The sequence below is a fragment of the Crinia signifera genome, chromosome 11, assembly GCF_055691185.1.
Source record: "Crinia signifera chromosome 11, ASM5569118v1, whole genome shotgun sequence".
Taxonomy (NCBI): Eukaryota; Metazoa; Chordata; class Amphibia; order Anura; family Myobatrachidae; genus Crinia; species Crinia signifera.
The window spans coordinates 66,319,942-66,345,316 of NC_139227.1; the positions used below are offsets into that span (position 1 = coordinate 66,319,942).

Below are 25,375 nucleotides of genomic sequence, written 5' to 3' on the forward strand. Positions count from 1 at the left end.
ATGCTGTGTACACACGCAGGCGACCATATTGCCAGTGATTGGAGTGCGCACCAGCGATAAATCGCCGGGTGCGCGCTCCCGTTTTCTGCCCCATTGTAATCGCTGGTCGCAGGAGCTTGCTCCTGCGACCAGCTAATTACCTCTGCGGCGCCCCCAGCAGAGGTTCCTTTTCATCAGCGACCATCTCTGGTCGCTGATGCAAAGGAGACACTGGGCAATATATTGCTCAGCAATATATTGCTAGCAATATATTGCTGAGCAATATATCTCCCCCCGTGTGTACGGGGCTTTAGGTACAATAAATGTTTTTCTATTCACTTTAAAAAAATTGCTTCTTCTTTACATAAATAGATTAGTAACTAAACTGCAGATGGGGGGGGGGGGGGGAGGGGGAGGTCTTGCCTTCTTTCCCAGGGTTACGGGAGTGCCAACCGATTTTTGGGAGCCTTCCGGCCATTCAAAGCACACATAATACCTTAAAAAATTAGAGATGTACACAGACAACTTTTAGTGTTTCCGTGAAATGTGTTTTGGGTCTGTATCTCCGGCAGTGTTTTGGATCTGTATTTGTTCTGAAGCACCACCCTTCACTGTATCGTGGTTTGTTGTGTGTTGGTTCTGTATTATTTTTTTGGTACTCCTTACCTAGAAGGGCGCCCATCGCGGGCATCGCATGTACATCGCATGCCATTATAATGGCATGCGATGCGACCGATGCGATGCCCGTGATTTTACACAGAAATACATGTTAAAATGTAAATCGCGTCGGTCGCATCGCATGCGACCAAAAAATCGCATGCGATGCAACCGACGCGATTACTGCGATTTCCCATAGGGAACAATGTTAAATGTCCCAATTGACCCGATTATCCATAGGGAACAATGTTAAATGGCCCACAGAGGCCAAATAGGCACCCTGAAGTGTGAAATGGCCCCCCCAATTGTTAACGCCACCCCACGATCAACGTCAACCCGAAGCGTGGCGAGCGCAGGGGGCCCCGAGGGGCGGCGGTACGCGTCCTAGGACCTTTTCATACCCCCACTATCCTTGTCGGCGTGGAGTTGAGAATAGAAAGTGGCGTGGCGAGCGTAGCGGATACCTTCACAGGTATCCGCGTCCCCTAGCGGGCTTCACAGGTGTCCGCGTCCCCTCGCGGGGCTCGCTGCGCTTGCCACGCTTTCTATTCTCAACTCCACGCCGACGTGGATAGTGGGGGTATGAAAAGGTCGTAGGACACGTACCGCCGCCCCCTCGCGGGCTCGCAGCGCTCGCCACGCTTCGGGTTCACGTTGATCGTGGGGTGGCGTTAACAATTGGGGGGGCCAATTCACACTTCAGGGTGCCTATTTGGCCTCTGTGGGCCATTTAACATTGTTCCCTATGGAAAATCGGGTCAATTGGGACATTTAACATTGTTCCCTATGGGAAATCGCGGTAATCGCGTCGGTCGCATCGCATGCGATTTTTTTGGTCGCATGCGATGCGACCAACGCGATTTTTTACCTTGCGATGCCCAAGATCAAAATCGTGGGCGCCCTTCTAGGTAAAGAGTACCATTATTTTTTTAAAACACAAAAATTGCAGAATTTTTTTTTGCTCCTACGCTATTATTAACCTCAATACCATTAATTTCCACTCATTTCCAGTCTATCCTGAGTACCACCCCACAATGTTGTTTTTAGACCAAAAAGTTGAACCGAGATAGCTGAATGACTATGATAAGCGAATGGTTGCCTACCTGACCCTCTCCTTCAGGCCGGGATGTATCAATATTCGTGAGTGTAAAGTTTTCTTACCTATTTTTTTTCGTGCCCGTTTCGCAGCCGTTTTCCGGAAGTTTCCACGTCATGTACTATTATTTTTTCAATTTCAATGGGCTGCGTTAACGGAGCTCTCCTGCGTTATTTTTTCGTGAATTTTTTATCATTATACGCATGCGCAATGGGGCCGGGCAAGTGTTCCTGCTTTTAATTTAATGTTCTCTTCAGAGAGAACTTTGCAGATGTGACCCGCGCTGTGCAGAGAGGAGATCCCGGGGTGTCCGACCATTACACCCTCCCGTGTACCGGGCGCTGCTCCCTCATCCCCGGCTATTCTCCTCCAGCGCCCTCCTCCTGCCATGGAGCTGCTGGACCCCACTGTCTCCTGCCGAGTCTGATGCCGGAACCACTGGAAATAAAGCTGGGCATTGCTGGGGTGAGAGATGAGTGCTGGGTCTGCCGGCTGCTGTATTGGGTGGCAGGGATCACGGGCAAAATAGGCTGTAACGCCACTCAAACTTGGCGAAAAAAAACAGGGCTGATCAGAGCGCAACGAATGTTAATACATTCCACAGCGCTTCAACTTACATTGGACCCAATGCAAGTGTCAGCCGCGTCGGAAGCTCTGCGATAGTTTAGACAGGCGGAGTTTTTTTTTTTTTTAGAACGCAAAACTTTATTAGTACATAAGAGAAGGCACTGCGGATGCGGAAACGGGATGTCAGCGCTGCGGTAAGTGTTGATACATCCCGCCCTCAGGGAGAAAATACTCTGTTCCTGGACTTCCCTGATAATGTATGATTACCGTCACCTGTGGGGACACATCTTTCTTATCAATTACCTAGCTCCCCACAGATGATGACAATCCTACATTACCAGGGAAGTCCAGGAACAGAGCATTTTCTCCCTGAAGGAGAGGGTCAGGTAGGCAACCATGGATAAGTGACACAAGTGGGCAGCACAAACACGTGGCCCATCTAGGAGTGGCACTGTAGCAGCAGACAGGACGGCAGTTAAAAAAACTAGGCCCCAAAAAGTACATAATGCCAAAAAAAAGAGATGCAAGATCATACCCTCCAACATGACCCATTGCATTCGGTACACAATGCTCTGTTCCTGGACGTTCCTCGTAATGTATGATTGTCATCACCTGTGTTGAAACACCCTTCTCGTAAATTACCCAGTTCCACACAGTTGCTGGCAATCCTATATTACCAAGGAAGTCCAGGAGCAGAGCATTGTGTACCGAATGCAATGGGTCATGTTGGAGGGTATGCAAGATCAATCAATTAATGGCAGTATTAGTGGACTTATGCAGCAGTACCAATGGACATTCATGTCAGTGCCACTGGACTGGACTTATGCAGCAATATCACTGGACTGGACTTATGTAGCAGTATCACTGGACCTTAACATCATTGCCACTGGACTTAAAGGCAGTACCACTGGACTGTCACTGGACTTACGCCGGCAATAGGGACTGGGACGCGCATGCGTCTCACACGCATGCGCGTCCCAGTATCGCGGCGGCTGGGCAGTGTCTCCCTGCCTGTCCCGCTTCAGGGAGACGCTGCCCTGTCCGGGGGGTCGGAACGGCGAGGGGGACCGTCGGCGAAGGCGGGGGAGGCAGCGGGGACCTCGCCAAGCTCTGTTGCTACGGAGCACGCGAGCGTCTCGTGTACACGCGCCCCTGATGGTAGCCGGTCGCTGGCGGGGGCTGGCGATAGAATCGCCAGCTCCTGCAAAGATGTGGCCGGCTACATCTGTATATGGCTATCGGGTGTACCACTGGACTTAACAGCATTACCACTAAACTTAACGGCAGTAACACTGGACTTATACGGCTGTCCCACTGGACTTAATGGCAGTACTGGACTTAACGGCAGTAACACTGGACTTAACGGCAGTACCACTGTACTGTCACTGGACTTATACAGCAGCACCACTGGATTGATATGGCAGACTCAGCAGCACCGATTGAATTATACGGTACACTTGGCTCACCCCTGGAATGATACTGCACTCCTGCACTGATACAGCACATATAACAGCTTTTGCAGTCAAAAAAACACCTTATTTATTTGAATAAAACAGAGGGGCAGCTCCCCTGGACTGATATGGCACACTGGGCAGCACAGCTGGACTGATATGGGACACTGGGCAGCACAACTGGACTGATATGGCACATTAGGCAGCACAGCTGGACTGATATGGCACACTAGGCAGCACAGATGAAATGATATGGCACACTGGGCAGCCCAGCTGGACTAATATGGCACACTGATATGGCCACACTGCTGGAATGATATGGCACACTGGGCAGCACAGATGAACTGATATGGCACACTGGGCAGCCCAGCTGGACTGATATGGCACACTGGGCCACACTGCTGGAATGATATGGGACACTGGGCAGCACAGCTGGACTGATATAGGACACTGGGCAGCACAGCTGGACTGCAGTAAAAAATAAAAAACATTTTTTTTCAGAGAGCCCCTTAGTTGTTCCCCACAGCAGTCCCATATTGCAGCCCCACTTAGTAGTGCCCCATAATAATACCCTATACCTAGTAGTTTTCATCTCAGTAGTTCCCCCTTACTAGATGTACCCTTTCGTTTTCCCCGTTGTAGTTCTCACCGTCAGCAGCCCCCAAGTCAGGCAGCCCATTAGTACCCCTGTTAGTTCACATTAAATCGGGGTTACCCATTATACAGAGGAGGACCTGAGTTTAACCATGGTTGCCGACTGTCCTAGAATGTCCGTGACTCACGAAATTCTGGGACATCTCATGGAATTCCTGGAAGAGGACCCCTTTCTTCCGCAGCTGACGCTTCGCACTTCCGCAATGGCTACTGCGCATGCACTAGATAACAATCGATGATGCCACCAACGCAATACCATCGCGTTGGTGGCGTCATTGCCATTATCTAGCTGCTAGCACATGCGCAGTACCCATCGCTGAAGTGAAGCAGCAGCTGCAGGAGAACGCAAAAGGGACCCTCTTCCATGCATGTGTAAGTATACTCGCTGCATGGCCTCAGCCCCACCCAGAGGCAGAACTCTGGGAGGCAATGGAGTCATCTGCCGCCGGGGTCCTGCTCTCAAGGGGGCACCTCTCCACCACTGCCAGTTTAAAACCATTAATTGAAAGCCATCAAAATCGCTTCTGTGGCTGAGTTCTGAAATATATATGTGTTCTCTCTCTCTCTGTATATATATATATATATATATATATATATATTGATTAACATTGTGTGTGTGTGTGTGTGTGGGGGGGGGGGGGGGGGTGGGAGGCACCTATATTCATCTTGCCTACGGGCAACTGGGACAAACTTACCCCCACATCTTCCTTAGTTTCTGCTGGTGGAAAGAGGTTCCGCTTCTGCTCTCCATTTCCCTGGGCTTCCTGATGACTGAATGCAGGTCAGAATCGCAGCTTATATGTGTATTTTTCAGCTTGCTGTAGGGACTGCTGCAGCACTGCAGAAAGGGGAGGTGGGATGGCCGCAGCAGCTGAGGAGGCTAGCAGTTGACTGAAGGGCTCTACATGTCTTCCCAGCCCGGCCACACATAGTCCCAGCCGCGCTGCATTCCCCCTCCCACGTCCCTTCTCACCCCAGGTTCTTCTTTATGCGGCCAGGTGGTCTGTATCTGCTTACCCACAACCCAGTGTGCTTGTGGTGGCTGTCAGCAGTTTTGTGCATGTGTAAGTCTCCATTTACTTAAACCATATGTTCCCCCATCCCTACATGTATGTGCCTCTGTCCCTGCCCATTTCAGTCTCCTTTCCTACCTGCATGTTCCCTAGCCCCTGTATGCCTTTACCCCTGCCCATGTGTGCCTCCACCCCTGCCCATGTTCTCCCCTGCTCATGTGTGCCTATCCCCGCCATGTGTGCCCATGACTGTGTGTGCCTCCATCCCTGTCCAAGTGTATGCTTATGTGTAATGCTTATCAAAATACTGTAGGGCCCATCCCCTGGTGATGCAAGGCCTGCCCCTGGTGATGCAAGGCCCGCCCCTGATGACTCAAAGCCCACACCCTTGTTTTTTTATTTTCTCCCTAAAATTATTTTTAAAAAGTAGGCAACCTGGGTCAAATTGCTGGGTTGCTCGATCAGGGTTACATACAGTACCTCGTAACATTACCCTCTAAAGGAGGGACACCATGCTCTGTTTCTGGACTTTCTATTCCATAGGAAGTCCATTAAAACCCAGGTAGTATATAAAAAAAGGGGAAAAAGAAAGACACCAATAAAACCTTAGTTTAGATTAGAGTACAAATGTATCATTGAAAGAGGACATGGATATCTAAAACTCATAAAAACCATTTCAGTTCAAATTCCCCATTTACCGGTGACCCTTTGGGTACTAAATTACAAACATTAGTACTCAAAGGGTTAAATGGGGAATTTGAACTGAAATGGTTTTTTATGAGTTTTAGATATCCATGTCCTCTTTCAATTATATATTTGTATTCTAATGTATTATATTGAGTTTTTATTAGTATCTTTCTTTTTCCCATTTTTTATATATACTAGCTGGATTTTAGTGGACTATTCATGGACTGGAAAATTAAGCTCACACAATCGCTTACACCGGCTCACTGTGCATCCTCCTATAAAGTTTTTTTTTCCTTTTTTGTAGTTTACATATATCCCCTGAGAAATACGGATAAGCAACATATGGAAGAAGTACGACAAGGAAGATTTCACCCTTTACGCCGTGTACATCAGGTGATAAGTGCGCCATTAGAAAGCCATTATTTCTTTGTTTTTTATATTTCTAGGAGGAGGGACAGGACAGATGCTGGGCAGGGATGGGGCACAGATGATGAGCAGAGAGAGAAAGAAAATGGGAGAAGCTGCAGGGAGAGGCAGGAGCTACAGAGACAGACAAAGCAGAGGGTATCAGTAGCGCATGCAGGGGGGGGGGTTTCTCAGTACCCAGAAACTCCACAGGAGTCTACATGTCCCTGGGCTGAAAGCTGATGGTCCCCTCTTTCCTTGAGTACAAGAATTGTAAAAATCGGCCCTTGGGAACCGGAGATATCTGACTTCAAAGCAGTGGTCCCCATCCAAGCCTGTTAATTGCTCTTCCCAGTCAGATATTTCAGGTTCTGTCTGACTTAGAGTTTTTCTGAGGGTATATTCCAAAAGCTGGGACTCTCCCCCTTTGATGGACAATAGCAGCTTGTCTCTACTGTTCCCAAAACCAGATATATAAAACTTCCTGAGGAGGCACTCCGGCAGGCTTGGGAAGTAAAGGCGATTAAGCGGCTGGTGCCTTCCAGTGAAGGAGCGGGGTCCCGGTCCTAGCATATACAGGTCGATGGGGGCGGCGGCACTCAGCAATAATTAGACACGGAAAACCAGCAAGTGACTTGCCAAACTTGCTGGTTTTCCGTGTCTAATTATTGCTGAGTGCCGCCGCCCTCATCGACCTGTATATATATATATATATATATATATATATATATATATATATATATATTTTTTTTTTTTTTAATTATTATTATTTATATACATTTTGGTCTATCTATAATACTTTAACTGACCCGGCATATACTGGGTCACCTAAGTGTCCATCTCCGTGCTTTGCTCTGCCCCTCTGGAAACCCCCTTCTGAAAATCCTGCGTTTGCCCCTGGGTATACTCACAGAGGGAGCCTTGCTGCTAGATCCTCAAGGCTTGCTTCAGGAATTAAAGAAGCATGTCGCTCCTCCAATCAGGGGCTCCTTTAATCAGCATGTGCCGAGCTCCTCCAATCAGTCTCGGCAAAACAGTGAGGGAAGTGCAGGGAGACTTCCCCTGCTGATGCTGATGCTTCTACTTCAGAGTCAGACAGCAATGTCCTCTGATTCCTCTTGGCAGAGTCGCAGAGCAGGGAGAGCGCCTACATAGTCTGGCGCCTCCCTGCTTTGCAGGCTCTTCTGAGTGGCTAGTGCCAGCCCTGCCCCAGGGGTGGCGTTCCAGGTCTGCGATGGTCCGGGCTCCCCTTTCTTCCATCAGCGTCAGTGGGAAAGAAAAAAAACTTCAAAATGGCTAGGGCGTGGGCAGGGCCGCCGAGAGGCAGGGGGGGCGGGTACATTTTACCTGGGCCCGGGCCTGCCAGGGGGGCCCGGGTCCCGACACACACTTAAAAAAAATTATATATTTATCTCCCTCTCCCGGCCGGCTCGTCCTGCAGCATGAGACACTGTCGCTGGGTCTAGTAAGGGGGCGTGGCCACGGGTCCGCGATTAGGCCACGCCCCCGAATTTGCCTAAGCCCGGTCAGCGATGGCTGTCCTGCTCCTGCTGAAAGTTCCTGGCCAAAAGGTAATGCCGCCCGCAATGCAGGGCTATGGACAGGGGGAACAGACAAAAAGCGTGTGTGTGTTGTAACAGGCTGTGTATGTATGTATATATATATATGTGTGTGTAACAGGCTATGTGTGTGTGAGTGTAACAGGCTGTGTGTGTAACAGGCTGTGTGTGTGTGTGTGTGTGTGTGTAACAGGCTTTGTATATATGTGTGTGTGTGTGTGTGTGTGTAACAGGCTATGTGTGTGTGTGTGTGTGTGTGTGTAACAGGCTTTGTATGTATGTATATATGTGTGTGTAACAGGCTATGTGTGTGTTACAGGCTATGTACTGTATGTGTGAAGGAACAGGCTATGTATGTATATATGTGTGTGTGTGTGTGTGTGTGTGTAACAGGCTATGTGTGTGTGTGTGTGTGTGTGTGTGTGTGTGTGTAACAGGCTGTGTATGTATGTATATGTGTGTGTAACAGGCTATATGTGTGTGTGTGTGTGTGTGTAACAGGCTATGTATGTATGTCTATGTATGTGTGTGTGTGTGTGTGTGTGTGTGTATGTATGTGTAACAGGCTATGTGTGTGTGTGTAACAGGCTTTGTATGTATGTATGTATGTATGTATGTATGTATGTGTGTGTTACAGGCTATGTATGTATATGTGTGTGTGTAACAGGCTATGTATGTGTGTGTGTGTGTGTGTGTGTGTGTGTGACACAGGCTATGTATGTATGTATATATGTGTGTGTGACAGGCTATGTACTGTATGTGTGAAGGAACAGGCTATGTGTGTGTGTAACAGGCTATGGCCCTCATTCAGGTTGGTTCGCTCCCCCGCACGTTCACACAGGGGAGCGATGTTGTGCATGTGCAGCCACTTTGTGTGAGCGGGCGCGGCAAACCGATTATTTGCCGCCCCGATCGCATGCAGCGGTGTGGACCGAAGCGTGGGGTGGTGGATATGGGTTGAGCCCATGGGAACTCCCATGACGTGGGTGCCGGGGGAGGGCAGCTGATGTCACCGGATGTCAGCTGCCCACCCTCTTCTCGTACAGGAGCGCCACAGATCTAAGACAGCAGAGACTGACTTAGATCTGCGAGCGCTTGAGAAATGATTTGATGGTCGGCGACCGCACTGCCCTGCACACAAGCTGCAAATCGATGATGATGTAAAACATCCGTTCGCATGCGTGAAATCTGAGGTATTTAGATGACCCGCAAAGCTGCAAATTTTGCAGCTTTGTGGTCAATCAGAATGACCTCCAATGTGTGTGAAGGGAACAGGCTACATGGGGCCCATTTATGACGGATCATATATGGAATGCGATCTGGGTGGGACCATACTGCGCAGGATCACATGAGATTAAAGAGGTTTAATGGACATAATCCCCCCTCTCCCTCCAGGTGCACATACCGCTGGCCATCACAATGCAGCTGCTCTTGGCGCCAGATCTGTAGCTTTGGGGGACACAGCAGATACCGGCAGCTCTGCTCGGCGATACTGCAAGTAGTGGCATCTGCTGCTTCTTGCCAGCAGGTTGAAAGAACTGTTGCCGCTTTCCCTGCTGCGTGTGTGAGCTTGGGATCCTTATACTCCAGAGGCGGCGCTTCAAATGGGGATGATCGTGCCAGCCACAGATCTTGGAGAGAGGAGCCGTGGGCTGGCCACCCCTGCTGTATGGCATAGGGGTCTGGGCAGCGCAGGGGGGCAGAGTGTCCCTGTGACGGATGGGCAGACAGCAGTGGGGTCCTTGCGGAGGATGGGAGCTATTACCAAGTTCCCATCCTCCGCAGGGACCCTGCCGCTATCTGCCCATCTGTGGCCACGACCCCTTACTCCCATGGGCGCAACCCATATCCACCACCCCACGCTGCTGCATGCGAACGGGGCGGCAAATAATCGATTTGAATTTTGGCTCATTCTGTGTAGCATAATGTGTAAGGGGAAAGTATAAGGGGTCTACTATTGTTTTGCATAAAGGGTATATGGTGTGGTACACACCCCTATATCCTTTAATGGCCACACCTCTTTTCTGTAGCTCGCCACTCCAGGGGGGCCCCATGACGCTGCTGTACCGGGGCCCAGGATTTCTCTTGGCAGCCCTGGGCGTGGGGTCCCTGGGTGAAGAAAGAAGATGCAGTTTAATAAAATATTTTGGTACTCTTTACCTAGCACGGCGCCCACGATCTTGATCGTGGGCATCGTGAGGTAAAAAATCGCGTCGGTCGCGTCGTATGCGGGCTAAAGATGCCCGGACGCGACGCGACCGACACGATGTACACGATTTCCCCATTGAAAACCATGTTAAACATGGACATCGCGTCGGTCGCGTCGCGGCCGGCCATAAATGTGCACACGATGGCCGCGACGCGATGCCCACGATTTGCCATAGGAATCAATGTTAAAAGGCCCGATGGACACGATTTTCATGTTAAATGGCTCAATGGACCCGATTTTACCATAGGAAACAATGTTAAATGGGCCTTAGAGCCCAAATAGTTACCCTGAACTCTGAAATGGCCCCCCCAATTGTTTACGCCACCCCACGATCAACGTCAACCCGAAGCGTGGCGAGCGCAGCGAGCCCGCGAGGGGCGGCGGTACGCGTCCTCCGACCTTTTTTATACCCCCACTATCCACGTCGGCGTGAAGTTGAGAATAGAATAGTGTGGCGAGCGCAGCGAGCCACCGAGCCCGAAGCGTGGCGAGCGCAGCGCGCCCCGCGAGGGGACGCGGATACCTTCACAGGTAAACGCGTCCCTTCGCGGGCTTCACAGGTGTCCGCGTCGCCATGGACACCTGTGAAGCCCGCGAGGGGACGCGTATAGCTGTGAAGGTATCCGCGTCCCCTCGCGGGGCTCGCTGCGCTCGCCACGCTTCAGGCTCGGTGGCTCGCTGCGCTCGCCACACTATTCTATTCTCAACTCCACGCCGACGTGGATAGTGGGGGTATGAAAAGGTCGGGGGACGCGTACCGCCGCCCCTCGCGGGCTCGCTGCGCTCGCCACGCTTCGGGTTGACGTTGATCGTGGGGTGGCGTAAACAATTGGGGGGGCCATTTCAGAGTTCAGGGTAACTATTTGGGCTCTAAGGCCCATTTAACATTGTTTCCTATGGTAAAATCGGGTCCATTGAGGCATTTAACAGTAAAATCGTGTCCATCGGGCCTTTTAACATTGATTCCTATGGCAAATCGGGAGCATCGCGTCGCGGGCATCGCGGGTACATTTATGGCCGGCCGCGACGCGACCGACGCGATTTCCATGTTTAACATGGGTTTCAATGGGAAATCGCGGGCATCGCGTCAGTCGCGTCGCGGCCAGACATAAATGTACCCGCGATGCCCGCGATGGGCGCCGTACTAGGTAAAGAGTACCAATATTTTAAAACCCCTGTTTCTGTTTTTATTTTATTATTTCCTTTACAGGGGGGGGCTATAGGTACCAGTGGGCCTTTAAGGCCCCACATGCTGGTGCCTGTGGTTCTCCCAAGTACCAGCATGTGGGGCAGGCTTAATGGAACCTGTAATCCTACTGTAAAGGACAATATTACTGTTTAAACCAGCTATCAATCGTGCACCCACCGCCCAAGGGTGCCCGTCAAGCATGTCCCCTGGCTATAACATTACAACACCTGCTAGTGGAGCCTGGTGCTGGTCCACAAAATACGCCCCCCATATTTTGGGAACCAGGGCCGGCTCAAGGTGCTGATCCCTAAATTACAGGGGACATTCACTCACTTTGTCTGCCATATTTTGGGAACCAGGAGCCTGGTGCTGGTTTCTTGAACATAGGGGGACCTTATTTAATTGTTTTCCCCTGGTATTCAAAAAAGCAGGGCTGGCTCAGAGAACCCGGGGCTGGCCATGCTCACGCTATTTTTTTTACATTATTTATTTTTCTATTATAGAAAAATGAAGATGACACTCCCCCAGGCTTTATTCCAACCCATTATTTAAATTTGAAGACTTTTTTTGTCTACGGTCAGGTCTCTGATAGATGCTAACACAAAAAAGCTATTGTATTATGACAAGCACCCCGAGGTTTTCCCAACATTTAAGAGACACCACCTGGCTTAAATCCAGGCTTAACACTACGCAAATGAGGTGATTCGCCATTTCTCGGAGACTGACTGGACAAACACCCTGGATACGATGCTTAAGTCTGGGGTTGCGGAAAGAAAGGCTATATCAATACATTATAATTTTCTCAGACGAATCTTAGATCATGATACTATTAGCACGGGGATGAAGGCTTGGACTCTGGCGATGCCTTCATTGACTTGTGATCGGCTGTCCAAGGCTTTGTTACAATCTAGGAGACTACTTCCCGAAATTCAGTACCAAGAAATGTTCTTGAACATTTTCCACAAAGCGTACTTCTCCCCTTGCAGGCAGTTCCTCGCGGGAATGACCCCTTCGGCTGCCTGCCCGAGATGCCACGCTAGCGAGGCAAACCTATACCATTACTTCTGGAGCTGCCCTATGCTTAAATCATTCTGGTTCCGGGTCAGAAAATTTACCCTAGATCACTTAGTGAATTATGTGCCCTTTACTGATCAATGGGCCTTATTCGGCATATTGCCCGAAGACCAGAGAGTAAGTAGAGGAGGCCGATGACTCTTGTTAATAGTCAGTGCGGTGGCGCGCAAAGCCATTTTGCAGACATGGATCGAGGCTACCACCCTACCTTGCAGCTATTTCGGACCAAGTTATTCCATGTTTTTAACATGGACTGGATTGAATGTCCATTGAACAAAAATACTCGTACTAAGAAATTCTTCGAAACATGGGAGAGCTACATAACATTGTAACCACTGGAAATGAGAAGTAAGCTTCATAACTCATTTAGATACACCCAGTGGTACTTGACGAGAACTCTACTGGGGGATCCTCCGATTGAACTAAACAACTGATGGGAATAGGACCTTTCTTGTCAATTTGAGGTGAGGTGACCCTGAGACTTAATAGATTTAATGAAAGTATTAATATTATTTGTGATTAATTAATGTTTTAGTGTTTTTAATCGATAAATTCTTGCTATTATCTTTATTGTTATCGATTCATTATTGTTATTATCTTTATCATTCTTTTTCATATATTTAAGTAAAAATGATATTTATTTGTTAACACATGTCGTCATTACTGTCTCAGTATGGCTGGTGTGAATTTGTTCCTAAAACACCCCCACTATCAACGCCACCCCGAAGTGTGGCAAGCGGTGGCGGAACACATCCTCCGACTTTTTCATACCCCCACTATCCACGTCGGCGTGGAGAGATGGTCGCTGATGAAAGGGAACCTCTGCCGCCGGTGCCGCAGAGGTAATCAGCTGGTCGCAGGAGCAAGCTCCTGTGACCAGCGATTAGAAAGGGGCTGAAAACAGGAGCGCTCACCCAGCGATTTATCGCCGGGGCACACTCCTATTACTGGCAATATGGTCGCCAGCGACCATATTTCCAGCGATTTTAGCCCCTATTGCCCCCGTGTGTACACAGCTTTAGAAATCTTTATTCTTGGCAGCAAGCCTCAAATGAGGCATAGGAAATAGCCTGACCCTAGTTATTTTTCAGAGAACTTTCTACACCAAATGTCCCACAACAAAAAATCTGGATTATTTGTTTGGTGGAAAAGGGTATATACTTACATTATAGATTTAGATCCATTAAGCAGAAATCATTAAACCCCCTAAACAATATATTAGTCTCAGAGGTAGAGAGCGGCACATAACTGTATGGACATTGGTAAGCAGGGGTTAAAGTGGGGGGAACTGAGTTCCACTACCACCTCCAACTAGTTCACCTCCACCACAGCCCTGCACAGTAATTCCAACAGAAAACCCTATTCCAGTTGCTTCCTTCTCTGTGGGATTTTACTGTGGGAATTATGTGTAAAGGGCACTACTACCATGAGAATTGTGTATAAGTGACACTAATGTTTGGCATATATGTAAAAGGAGAACTACTGTGTAGCGTAACATATATTGAGGGCACTACTGTGTGTCATAAAGTGAATAGGGCACTACTATGTGGTGTAATATGAATCAGGCTCACTGTATGCGGTCTATAGATATAGGGTGAGATGAACTAAGCTTCAAAAGTGATAAAACATTTTTCAAACACTGTGACATGGCAGGTAGGAGCTGATTGGTTGGTGGTTTATCACTCTCCATTTTATCACTTTTGAAGCTTAGTTCATCTGGCCCCTAATGTGAATAAGAACTGTGCTAATTTGAATTGGGGGTACTATTGAACGACCATGCCCTTCCTTAGTGCTCCTTCTTATGGGATCAGCTGTATACGGCTGATGTTAGTAACCCCCCCCCCCCCCCCCCCGAGTCCATCTTCCGGATACCACCAGTTTTAGGGCAGAATTAGGGCTATACATAACCATTTCATCACAGGATTCCCACAGTAAAATCAAGGAACATAACACATCTGTTAAGACTTTGAAAATAATTTTATTCACATTGTGTTACATTTATACTTTGTCACATTGATTTATTGCCACTTTATGCGCCACTTGATCATGTTAAGTCTCACAGGTGAGTCAGCCTACCTGGAATTTAGTGATAACTCATGAGCTAATTAAGGGGGTTAGTCTGGCTGCGAATTCGTAACCTTGCAAATCCACCAAACCCTGCCTGGCGAATGAACGCCCCCCACCCCCCTCACAGCGCGGGTTCGCCCGCATATGCTGCGAATGGATGTTTAGCATAAACATCCATTCGTATGCCTGCGGGTAACCTCCCACATCTTTCGATGGTTGGAGACCATTGAAAGATGTGGAAGGTACACGCATATAAGTGACTTTTAAGTCACTTACATATGCGTGCACACTGGAATGGATATGGGCGCCCCCCCCCCCCGCACCTGCGTCACGGCCTCATTCCCATGAGAACGCCCAGCATTCTCATGGGAACGCCCATGGAACGCTGGGCGTTCTCATATGGTAATGAGGCAGCCCGGTGCCCCCCGGCCCTTCTCCGCCCCCCCACACGCCGTCATGGGTGCGTACACCCAGCGAACCGAAAGTTTGCCGTGGGTGCACTCACCATACATCTGCACATGCGCAGAAACCCGCCTGCTCATGTGCAGACGCACAACATCGGTCCTGCGTGCGAATGGTGGGGCCACACAATGTTGTGGCTATGATTGGCCTGCTACTTAAATCCGTCCCTGCCACAAGCGTGCCCGGATAAGAGGTGTGACCAATGACCAAAGATTAAATAGCTGTTTACCATCCGATGTAGCTGAGTGGCAAAGCCAATATAGAAGAAAGTTTGGGAGTAGGTGTCTAGCTATAGCATTGGTGCAGCAGAGTCCCTGAACACTAGTCCACACACATAGGGCCTAATTCAATACCATTCGGAACGGGGAGATATCGTAATTGTAATTAGGCAGCCGTTAAATGATGCATGGGGCTACATATTGTGAGCTGTCACAATGTATGCAATATTATTGTATTAAAACTGTACTTAATGTAATGTGCACTGGGTTTCTTGTCAGGCATACAATACATTACTGAACCTGAACCTGTACTTTGTATTTTGTAGTGCCATATCCATTCGTGCACTCTACTGTAGTTTTCATTAGTGGAGCAATCACCACCCAGTGGCTGAGCTGTGTAATTACATGTTTTCACCATAGTATACCTAATATAATACACCGCCGCAAAAACCTGGGTTTTTCCCTTGTGGACCCAGGTCAGTGGGGGTGTAAAAGGGATTAACTCGTGCCTTTTTACCCGGGACTTCTACGCAGGTCCTGACCAGGGTAAAACATGGGCAGGACCTGGGTAGAGGGCAGTGTAAACGGATACACCGGGTCATCCGACCAGGCTGCCGTTTAAAGCAATGGTGAAGCCGAACCTCCAGACAGCAGCATCCTGCGGTCATAGACGTGTGCAGCACATTTTATTAGGGGGTGCACCGTCAAAGAGGTGTGCCTAGCACTACCTATTGTGCATGTATAACACTGCCCATTGGGCGTATCTAACATCGCCAATCAGGCGTGTCTACCATCATCTATTGTCACTCGCTACAATATAAAACTCTCTTAGCCACACCATAATCTCCCGCCTATGTCAGTTTTAATATTCTAATTACTATGTGTTACAGTACATGCACATGTAGTGAAAAAGATATATGCATGACACAGGTATGTAGTGATATGACAATGGTCTAATACAATTAACAATGCAAAACACACATAATTGATTGAAGTGCGCTTCTTCTAATGGAATACAGTTCTAAAAAGCAAATGTCTTTGGTAATAGGTATTGCTGTTGTTGCTAGCAGCAAGGAGGTGTTAAAAAAAGTGGGCACAGAATTAGGGTGTGCCTGTGCGCCCCTAACACTCAATGTGCGCACGCCTATGCCTGCGGTCAACATGGAGGTTGGGCGGGGGGCGCACACAGCCTCCGCTGCTGTCTGCTGTACTCTGCAGACAGCAGCGGAGGCAGGGAGGAGTTGAATGGATGCCTGTGTGCAGCTTACCTGGGTGCTGGGCTTGACCCCAGACCGACTATCAGCGGTCCCGGTGGGGTGACCAGCTTCCTGGCACTTGGAGATGATGTCATCTCCAAGTGCCGCCCCCATTTACACTTCTGGTAGGCGCCTCAGTGTAAACGGTGCAATCCCGGATCCGACTTGGCTTGGATCCGTGTTCCAAATGCCAGGTCAGATCCGGGATTTGGGTGTAAAAGGAGTATTAGTGAGCGATCATGGCAGCTCATTTTGGATAACTTTTAAAAAAAAACTTATAGACTGTAGCTAGATCATTCGTTGTTCTCCTTTTGTTAAATCTTTCAGTATTTATGCATCACATCTTTTGTCCAGGACACTGGGGAAGCTCAAGGGAAATTGGTCACCAATGTATTTTAGTGCATACAATGGGGTTATTCTGATTAGATCTGTCCCCCGCACATTTGCCCAGGGGACCGATTTTTAGCGTCTGCGCATGTGGTTATGCGCATGTGCAGATGCTTGGTGCGAGCGGGCATGGCGAACTGCATGTTCGCCATCCTGCTCGCACCTAGCTGTGTGGGAGGGGCATAGCCCATGGTAACGCCCAACTTTTAATGCTAGGCATTCCCATGGCAATGGCCCAGGGATGCAGGTGCGCAGGGCAGGAAGCTAACATCAGTGGATGTCAGCTTCCCAACCGCTTCCCGCACAGGGCGCTCGGAGATCTGAGACACCACAGGGGTCTCTCAGATCTTCGAGCGCTGGAGTAATCATTCGATGGTCGCGGGCCATCAAATGATTTCTCCCCTGCACCCAAAGCTGCGAATGAATGATTATGCAAATCATCCATTAACAGCGGATTACGGTGTGCGAGGGTGGGCGGCTGTGCGTCTGGGCCGACGCTGCGTCTGTGGGACCTGCGAAATTCACAGCTTTGCGAGTCAACCAGAATAAGGTCCATAGTCCAGTGTATATGCACCTTGAACAGTACTAAATTGTGACACGTTGGGTGCCCACACATGGTACGTTTTGGGCTTGTGATGCGATGCGCGCTCCCGCGCACATTGCATAGTACAAAAAGTATGTGCTGCACATACATTTGATACTAGATCGCATTGTATCTAGTTCAAAATGCAGAATGTTGTAGGGTATCGCATGCGTTCTGAACTAGATGCAATGCGATCTAGTTCAAAATGTACGGAGCACATTGCACAGTGTGTGGGCACCTTATTGCAATAAAGTTTACAAAGCAATACACTAGTAACATAATTGTTTTATTACAGTAGCAATTTGCTGCCCCAGTATTATTTTGTTGTAGTGTTTATCATTGAGAATATGTACAGTATGTAGTAACATGCGTCTTCAAGTCCATCTCAAAATAAAAGTAATTTTATTACCATAAAAACTGTATTTAATTTTAAATGAACCTAATTTTTGGAATTTTAAGAAGGTGATCTCTTTTCTAATTCCTTCTATATGGTCATGTAGTATAGAGGAGGGGGTGGAGAGCGGAGATGAAAGGGGAAGGGAATGGAGAGGGGAGGGGTGGAGTAGGCGAGCAGCAGCAGCAGCAGGCAGGATTCTAGTCGCTAGCTTATTTTGCAGTCTGTCTGATCACTGCACAAAGAAAATCATACAGGGGCTTTATGTAAGATTTGACAATTTAGGCTTTTAAAGCACCTATTGCAGCATTTTACCGTAAAGGATTGTACAGGGGACAAAATAAGGAATTTTGAGGTTTTGAACAGGAAAGACCAGGTCGCACCAGGGAATCCAGAGATTTCAGAGTGGAAACACCGATCCGCACAGCTGTAGCTGCTGCTTCGGGACAGAGGATGCGTGAAGCCGGGGGTGTGAGGTGACAGGAGGCTTGTGCACTGAACCAGGGCAATAACGCCGTGATAAAGGTATGACGTGAGCTTGTGTGCTGGATACATCAGCATCCTCCATCTATTCTTCTGCATGAGGGGTGGTGATGCTGCCTGTTATTCTGTGTCTGTACAACGTGCTTCTCGCCTTCTCCTATATATAGACATCCCAGGCACACAGCTCTGCAACAATGGCTCACTGTGGCTGAGTTACTGTGTGGTGTTGAAATACATGCCTGAGCATTTTATCCAATGCAATCACTAGTCACGCAGGATTTTTTAAATGCACATGGGGGGTCATTCAAGTGTGGTTGCATCTGGGCCCATCCTTGCAAAGTACTGATTTTCTGCGAATGCACAAATGGGTCCTGTGGCATAGTACGCAGGCCGGAAAATCAGAATTTCATTGAATGACAGTCTGTCATTTCGGGGACGGCAACAAGATCAATTTGGAAAAACAGAGGCATGTCGCTGCCTTTTTGGGGGTGGGATGAGGTCAGGATCTCCCTCGTAGGACATATATTCTTGCCCATGCGACTGTCAACATGAGTGGCATATGTGCTGCAAGCTGCCCAATGGCGGGTGCTTTGAACCGATGCTGCGATTTTGGACGCAGGTCGGGTTACTACTGCAACAAGACATATATAGCGCTTTAATTGCTGCTTCCAGTAAATGCAACTCTGGCTGCATCTGAATGACCCCCATAGTTACTTATTGCACTAAAATGACATCATCTTTATCCAGCCAATAAAAGCTTCTTTTTAAACAGCCAATCACAGCAATTTGTACAAATTTCCCAACAGCCAATCAAAGCCGCTATTACATTCCACACACTTGTTGGAAGGCAGACCATGGAAGGCAGTGTGAAAGGGGCAGACATGGGAAGTTCCCGGGTCTGAGGTGCAGTGTAAAGGGGGTCTGTTGAGCTGACAAGCTCTGTGCCCTGCCAAAAAAACGGCAAGAAAAACCCGGGATTTTGCAGGGGCGACAATGAGAACATGTTATTATGTATATTTAACCTACATATATTTTAATACTGACATATACCAAAGGTCTGGGCCCAGACTCTCCTGCTTATTTCTGTCTTGACATATTTAAATTGCAAATCAACCACATCCCCAGCAGCTAGAGGATGTCAAATGTCTTCCTCTTTGTACCTAACCGCCAAGAAATAACAACGGTGTCATTTCTAATTTATTTACGATATTGGAAAGCACCAAATATAAGTAACCTTTACTTCCAAATTTTCTTTAATAAACAATCTTTGCTTATGTGCTGATGTGGATAAAGCCCAACCCTCATGTTCTGATTCTCTCTCACGCCAAGGTACACCCAATGAGATCCATATAGTACTTCTATTTACATATAATATACAGTTTTTATTCCTAAAGTGCTTACACCCTGCACGCTTTAATGAGATGCATGATAATGATATATTGTACATATCGTCTAGCTTGTACGAATGATGGGCCTAATTCAGCATAGATCCCTCTGCAAATCCCGGAATATTGAAGAATACGGTACTTATGTAATATCTGGGCTCCCATTTTTCTTATGAGACCGCGTCCCCTCGCGGGGCTCGCTGCGCTCGCCACGCTTCGGGCACGGTGGCTCGCTGCGCTCGCCACACTATATAAAATCAACTCCATGCGTAGTTGGATAGTAGAGTTATGAAAAAATGGGGTGCATTTAACATGGGAGCCCAGATAATACATAAGAACCAAGAATACTTTACATCCGAGCAAATGTGAGTCAAGGTCCATACACACTGGGCGATTTTGCCCAGCGTGTCAGGACAGCGATGATCGCTGAAAATCACTAAGTGTATTCACACTGAGCGATATTTTTTTTTTCCTTCCTCTTTGAATGTCTTTCCATAGCAGGAGGGTACGGAAAGCCATTCAGGCTGCTGGTAGAACCAGCAGGCAGACAGCGGCAGCTGCGATGATGCGGGAGCATCATTGCAGATCGTTCTTCGCCTGCCCATACACACGGGACGGCTTTGGGGCTAAAAGCAGCTCTAACAACAAAACTGAGCTGCTTTCAGCTCAAAGTCGCCCAGTGTGTATGTGCCTTAAGTCTGAGGTTTCCATTAATCTGGAACAGATATCGCGCTGACGTCAGAGATCCACCCCAGGGAGCCCCTTGGCACGCCTGCGTTTTTTTAGACACACCCAGAAATCGCCATGTTTTCGCCCATAAAATCTGGCTTCCTGATGTTCAAAATGTGACTGCTATTTGCTGCACACGTACATTCGGCCGATAATTGATTTGAGTTTTCTGTAATTAGTGATCCATGCTGAATTAGGCCCTATATTGTCAACAGGGCATGCTTCCACTCCATTCTGGTTGTGTGGGCTCGGTAGTTATAAAGGTTTTTTGTGTAATACCCCTTTCGCATGGCAAATGCCGGGTCGTACCCGCACATGGGTCTGCCCTGGGAGCGACCAGCCATTTGCGAGGTGAAGCTGGGTTGCTGACATCACATATGGGCTTGGCGGAGTGGCAGGGGAGGAGGCAGTGCTCGTCCAACCCAGATAAAACCCTTCTTTTAACCTGGGTCTGAATGCCCGATTGCTGAACCCGGGTTTTTCCTTTTGGCGCTTTCACACTGCACAGAGACCCAAGTCAACCAGGGTTATTTGTATGGTGTGAAAGGGGTATAAGTGTGACTAGCTTTATTAATAGGACACAAACATCACCAATAGGACAGCTGTATTTGTTAAATGCTGCCGGAATGCCTTTTACTGTAAGCATTCTTATTTTCTGGGTTTGGTAAGTATAGGGGAGCAGGGGCTTAATTAGATATTTGTAGGCCCCATAGCAAAAGTTTGTAAGGACCTCCTATTTAGGCACTGATGGTGATAAATGTATGTAAAACAGCTCTGGGCCCAATAGCAGCTGCACCCCTTGCATCTATGGTAGTTACTCCCTTGTAGGGGAGGTAAAGATTAGGCTTTGGGGGCTTCAGGGTTAGGCTAGGGGGTTAGGCTGTGGGCAGGATGGTTATGGTTAGGCTGCTGTTGGAGCGGTCGGCAGTGGTTTTGCTCGTCAGGATGCTGCAGTCGGTATTCTGCCAGCATCCCAACCGCCGTTACCATCCCAGGCCAAGTCAAAGGCGGAACTACTATAGGTACAAGGAGAGCAGTTACTATGGGCCCCAGAACTGACAGGGGCCCATCTCCCTGTTAAGCATTTTCACTCGGGTGGTAGATCGTACCCTTACAAAATTTTGCCTTGGGTTCTACTATATATCTAGTTATGCCCATGTCATTTTCAATGCGGTATATAAAGAGTATTATAATGTTACGTAATATGAACTGGAGCGCTGCAAATTGGTAGAATATGAAGTGTCGGTACTATGGTATACCATAAGCTGTGGACAGCACTACAATGACATATTCAATGCCGGTGCGAGCGGCCGGCGAGGGGGTTAAACTGCGAGGATCGCAGAAAACCAGTGATCCTCGCAGTTTAACCCCCGCGCCGGCCGCTCGCACTATGCAACGTTCCGGGGGAATCCTCGCAGTCACAGAACTGCGAGGATTCCCCTAAACTGCGAGAGCCGCGGCTAGTGCAGCAAACTCGCTGTAATTAGCCTCGATTCTCGCAGCTTTTGGAGGCACAAAAAACGGAGGTGAGGGGGAATTTGCGTATGAGGGGGGTCAGTTGAATACTGACAGGGTGAGTGGTGACTGCGAGCAAAAAGTCCTGCTCGCAGTCACCGCTCGCCCACGGCATTGAATATATGCCAATGTGTCATAAGTGTGTCAACACTGTCATAATGTGAATGTGTGTAATGTTGCTATGGCGCCCACAAAGTTCTGGCTGCACCCCCGGCCTATGTTTTACCTGGAATACATAAGCTTGTATGCAATGCACAACATGGTGTGTGTGTGTGTGTGTGTGTGTGTGTGTACACTGTGTGATTCATTACATACCAAGGACATCTTTATCATATAGATAAATGAGCGCTCTAATCTCAGACATTCTAGATGGGTTCATTGCAAAGTTCTAATTACTTTTTACTGGGGCACAGGAAATAAGAATTCTGTATGTGCCATGCTTTATTGTTATAACTCTTATTAGTCTAAAAACTATCATTATTATATATGTTCTAAAGGCCCATACACACTGGGCGATTTTGTGCTGAAAGCAATTCCGTTTCACCGTTTCAACTGTTTTCAGCTTAAAGCTTCCCAGTGTATATGGGCAGGCGATGAGCGGTTATGCGCATTCCTGCACCATTGCCGGCATGTCAGATAAGTCAGATCTCTATAGCTAAATCACACAATTTGTTCATTCCTTTAAATGGTCACTTCATTATCTCCAGGTAATAGTAGCATTTGGATTGGATGTATCACTCAAATCACATTTTTAATGCCATATAGAATATACATGCAGACTTGTGAATATAAGAGCTGTCCTTTTGTGGTGTGAGTGCTTTTGGGTTTATAACCCAGGTGTCCTATCGCACATGTACGGGCATCAACCAGTACCTGAGCGAGCCACCACCAAAAGTTGGTATCCATCCATTTTGTGTTACAAACTCTTTAAACTTAAAGTATCACTTTCTAGAGCTTCATACTTGTCATACATTGCGTCAGATGCACTATGCTTCAAAAGTGATACAATGTAAAATTGATAAACAGCCAGCCAATCAGCACCTACCTGCCATGTCACAGACTGTGCTTTAAAAATGTCAGGCAGAAGCTGATTGGTTGGTTGTTTTTCACTCTCCATTTTATCATTTTTCAAGCTTAGAGCATCTGGCCCATCGACTTGTACTGTAAGTAGCTGTTTTTTTTTGTTTATGTGCTGCAAAACCTTTGTGACCATATAAATGTGGTCAATTTTTATGTTAGTACATCCCATCTTATTTGGTAAACTTGTTTCTCTTTCCTTTTGGACTTTGCTAGTGGTGTTCTCAGTGTGTGAACTCTTCAGGAGGCCTCTGCATTCATAGACATAAATAGCCCAGACCGAGAGACCCGTGTCCGCGCCTGGAAGTCAGGCATCAGTACATTTTAAAAACAGAAACAGGCTAATAATAATCAGAAGTAGCACTGAGCTTTGCTGTCACACTCCTGCACACAGACACCTGGAAGCAGGTAAAACCGTCTGTGAAGAAAATGCAAATTGTGTATTTCACCAGAGGTGTATTCTGTTTTATAATGTATGAGAGAGTGGTAGAACTATTACAAAAAAAAAACCATACACACAGAATTTGATGGCAGATGAGAGCTACTTTGCCCCTTTTTTCAACCTTTTGGGAACCTCAACCCTATTCGATCTTCATATGTGTACACCAAGCACGGACTTAGCCTTAACCACCGCTGAAGGGACAGTATTCCACATGTCTATTACCCTTTCTGTGAAATGTTTCCTTTAATTCCCCCCTGACCCTATCTCCTTCCAGTCCCAGCACATGTCCTTGTGTTCTAGTGTAACACACAGGGATAACGGCAGTGTTTACTGCTGTCGCTGGTAGTTACTTTTTCTAGCATATGGATGGAGTCTTACACATTTGTGGAAAGACTATATTGGGGCAATATGACACTGCACATGTGCACAGTGCCCCCGGATGGATGGTGGATGCAGGTGAGGAATTGTAACAGCCCTCTCCTGTGTATATTGCCTACCAACTCTGCCAAAATGTGGGGGCGTGGCTAGGGGTCGTGGTCTATGCTCTCGATGCTCCCATGAGGCCATGCTCCTGTGTTCGCCACTGTGGGGGCATGACCAGGAGCTCTGTGAGCTCCTGGCCATGCCCCCAGCCTCTCCGTCTCTGGGAATAGACACTGCGCGCATGCGCACAGCGTCTATTCACCGCTGCTTTGATTAGCAGAGCAGGGTCGGGCAGGGGGGACTTGCAACAGCCCCCCCCCCCCACCATCCCGAAAGAGGGATGTGGATGGCCTATTGTTGCAACATAGGGTCTAATAAACAACTTTGCAAAATACAGTTTACTACAACAGACCAAAAAATTTTTCAGCTTTAGTTTAGCATTAATATTTCTTGATGTACTGAGCTTTTGCAGGGAAAGATGGGAAGCAAATAGTGTAGGGTACCAATAGGTATTATAGGTACCAATAGCAAATAGGGTACCAGCTCAGTCTCATAATCAGTACTGTTATAGATTCCTAACACGACTGATAAACAGGTTCAGCTATAAAAGTGTTGGTATTATTCTCTGTTATTTAAGAAGGCTTCCTATCTTTATTTTTGTCTGTTTACTTGTGGAGCATCAGCAAGAGTTTTGTTATGTGTTAATCTTTATTTTTACATGTACCAAAGACTACTTTAGTCCTGTACTAAAGTGAGAAAGTTCTGAAAATAGGCTCTTAGATAGTTTTCCAAAATAGTAACCGCTACAAAACGGATTTCCAAGTACTATAATAATGGTACAAGTAAGTTGGAATAGAACTCCCCATACAGCAAGATTACAGCTAGTTATGACAAGTGACATTGCTAAAATTCCCTTTTTTTTTTAGAACAGTTGCAAATATTTCTATTTTTCTGTATTAAGGTCCATACACGATGGGCGACTATGCTATATGCTCAGGGCCGGCGCCACCACTAGGCAGCTCTAGGCATTTGCCTAGGGTGCCGGCACCTGGAGGGTGGCAGTTCGCCCCTCACCCCCAGCATATAGCTGTCGGCGTCCCTGTAGTGCTGGAGCGGGCAGGGGTGTCCGTGCCGCGGGGGTACCTGCGGCGCTGTCACTGTATAAAGCTGCTGGCGTCAGCGGGGTCCCTGCAGTGAATAGAGAATAACTAGCGCTATGCGCGCGACGGCGCGGGAAGCGCTTCTGGGTTTGAAACCACTTGCCGCACGCTGATTGGCTGAGATTCAGCCAATCAGCGTGCGGCAAGTGTTTTCAAAATCAGAAGCGCATATCGCTAGTTATTCTCTATTCACTGCAGGGACCCCGCTGCCGCCAGCAGCTTTATACAGTGACAGCGCCGCAGGTACCCCCGCG

At 47.9% G+C, this 25,375-nt stretch overlaps 1 protein-coding gene across 1 annotated transcript in view; it reads left to right on the forward strand.

The window, feature by feature from the left end:
- Positions 1 to 18,076: 18,076 nt before the first annotated feature.
- Positions 18,077 to 25,375, forward strand: part of LOC146046118 (uncharacterized) — a 110,013-nt gene continuing 102,714 nt past the window's right edge. The window contains exon 1 of the mRNA XM_083165310.1: positions 18,077 to 18,432. The gene's annotated coding sequence lies outside the window, so the exon portion shown is untranslated. The remainder of the gene's footprint in view (positions 18,433 to 25,375) is intronic.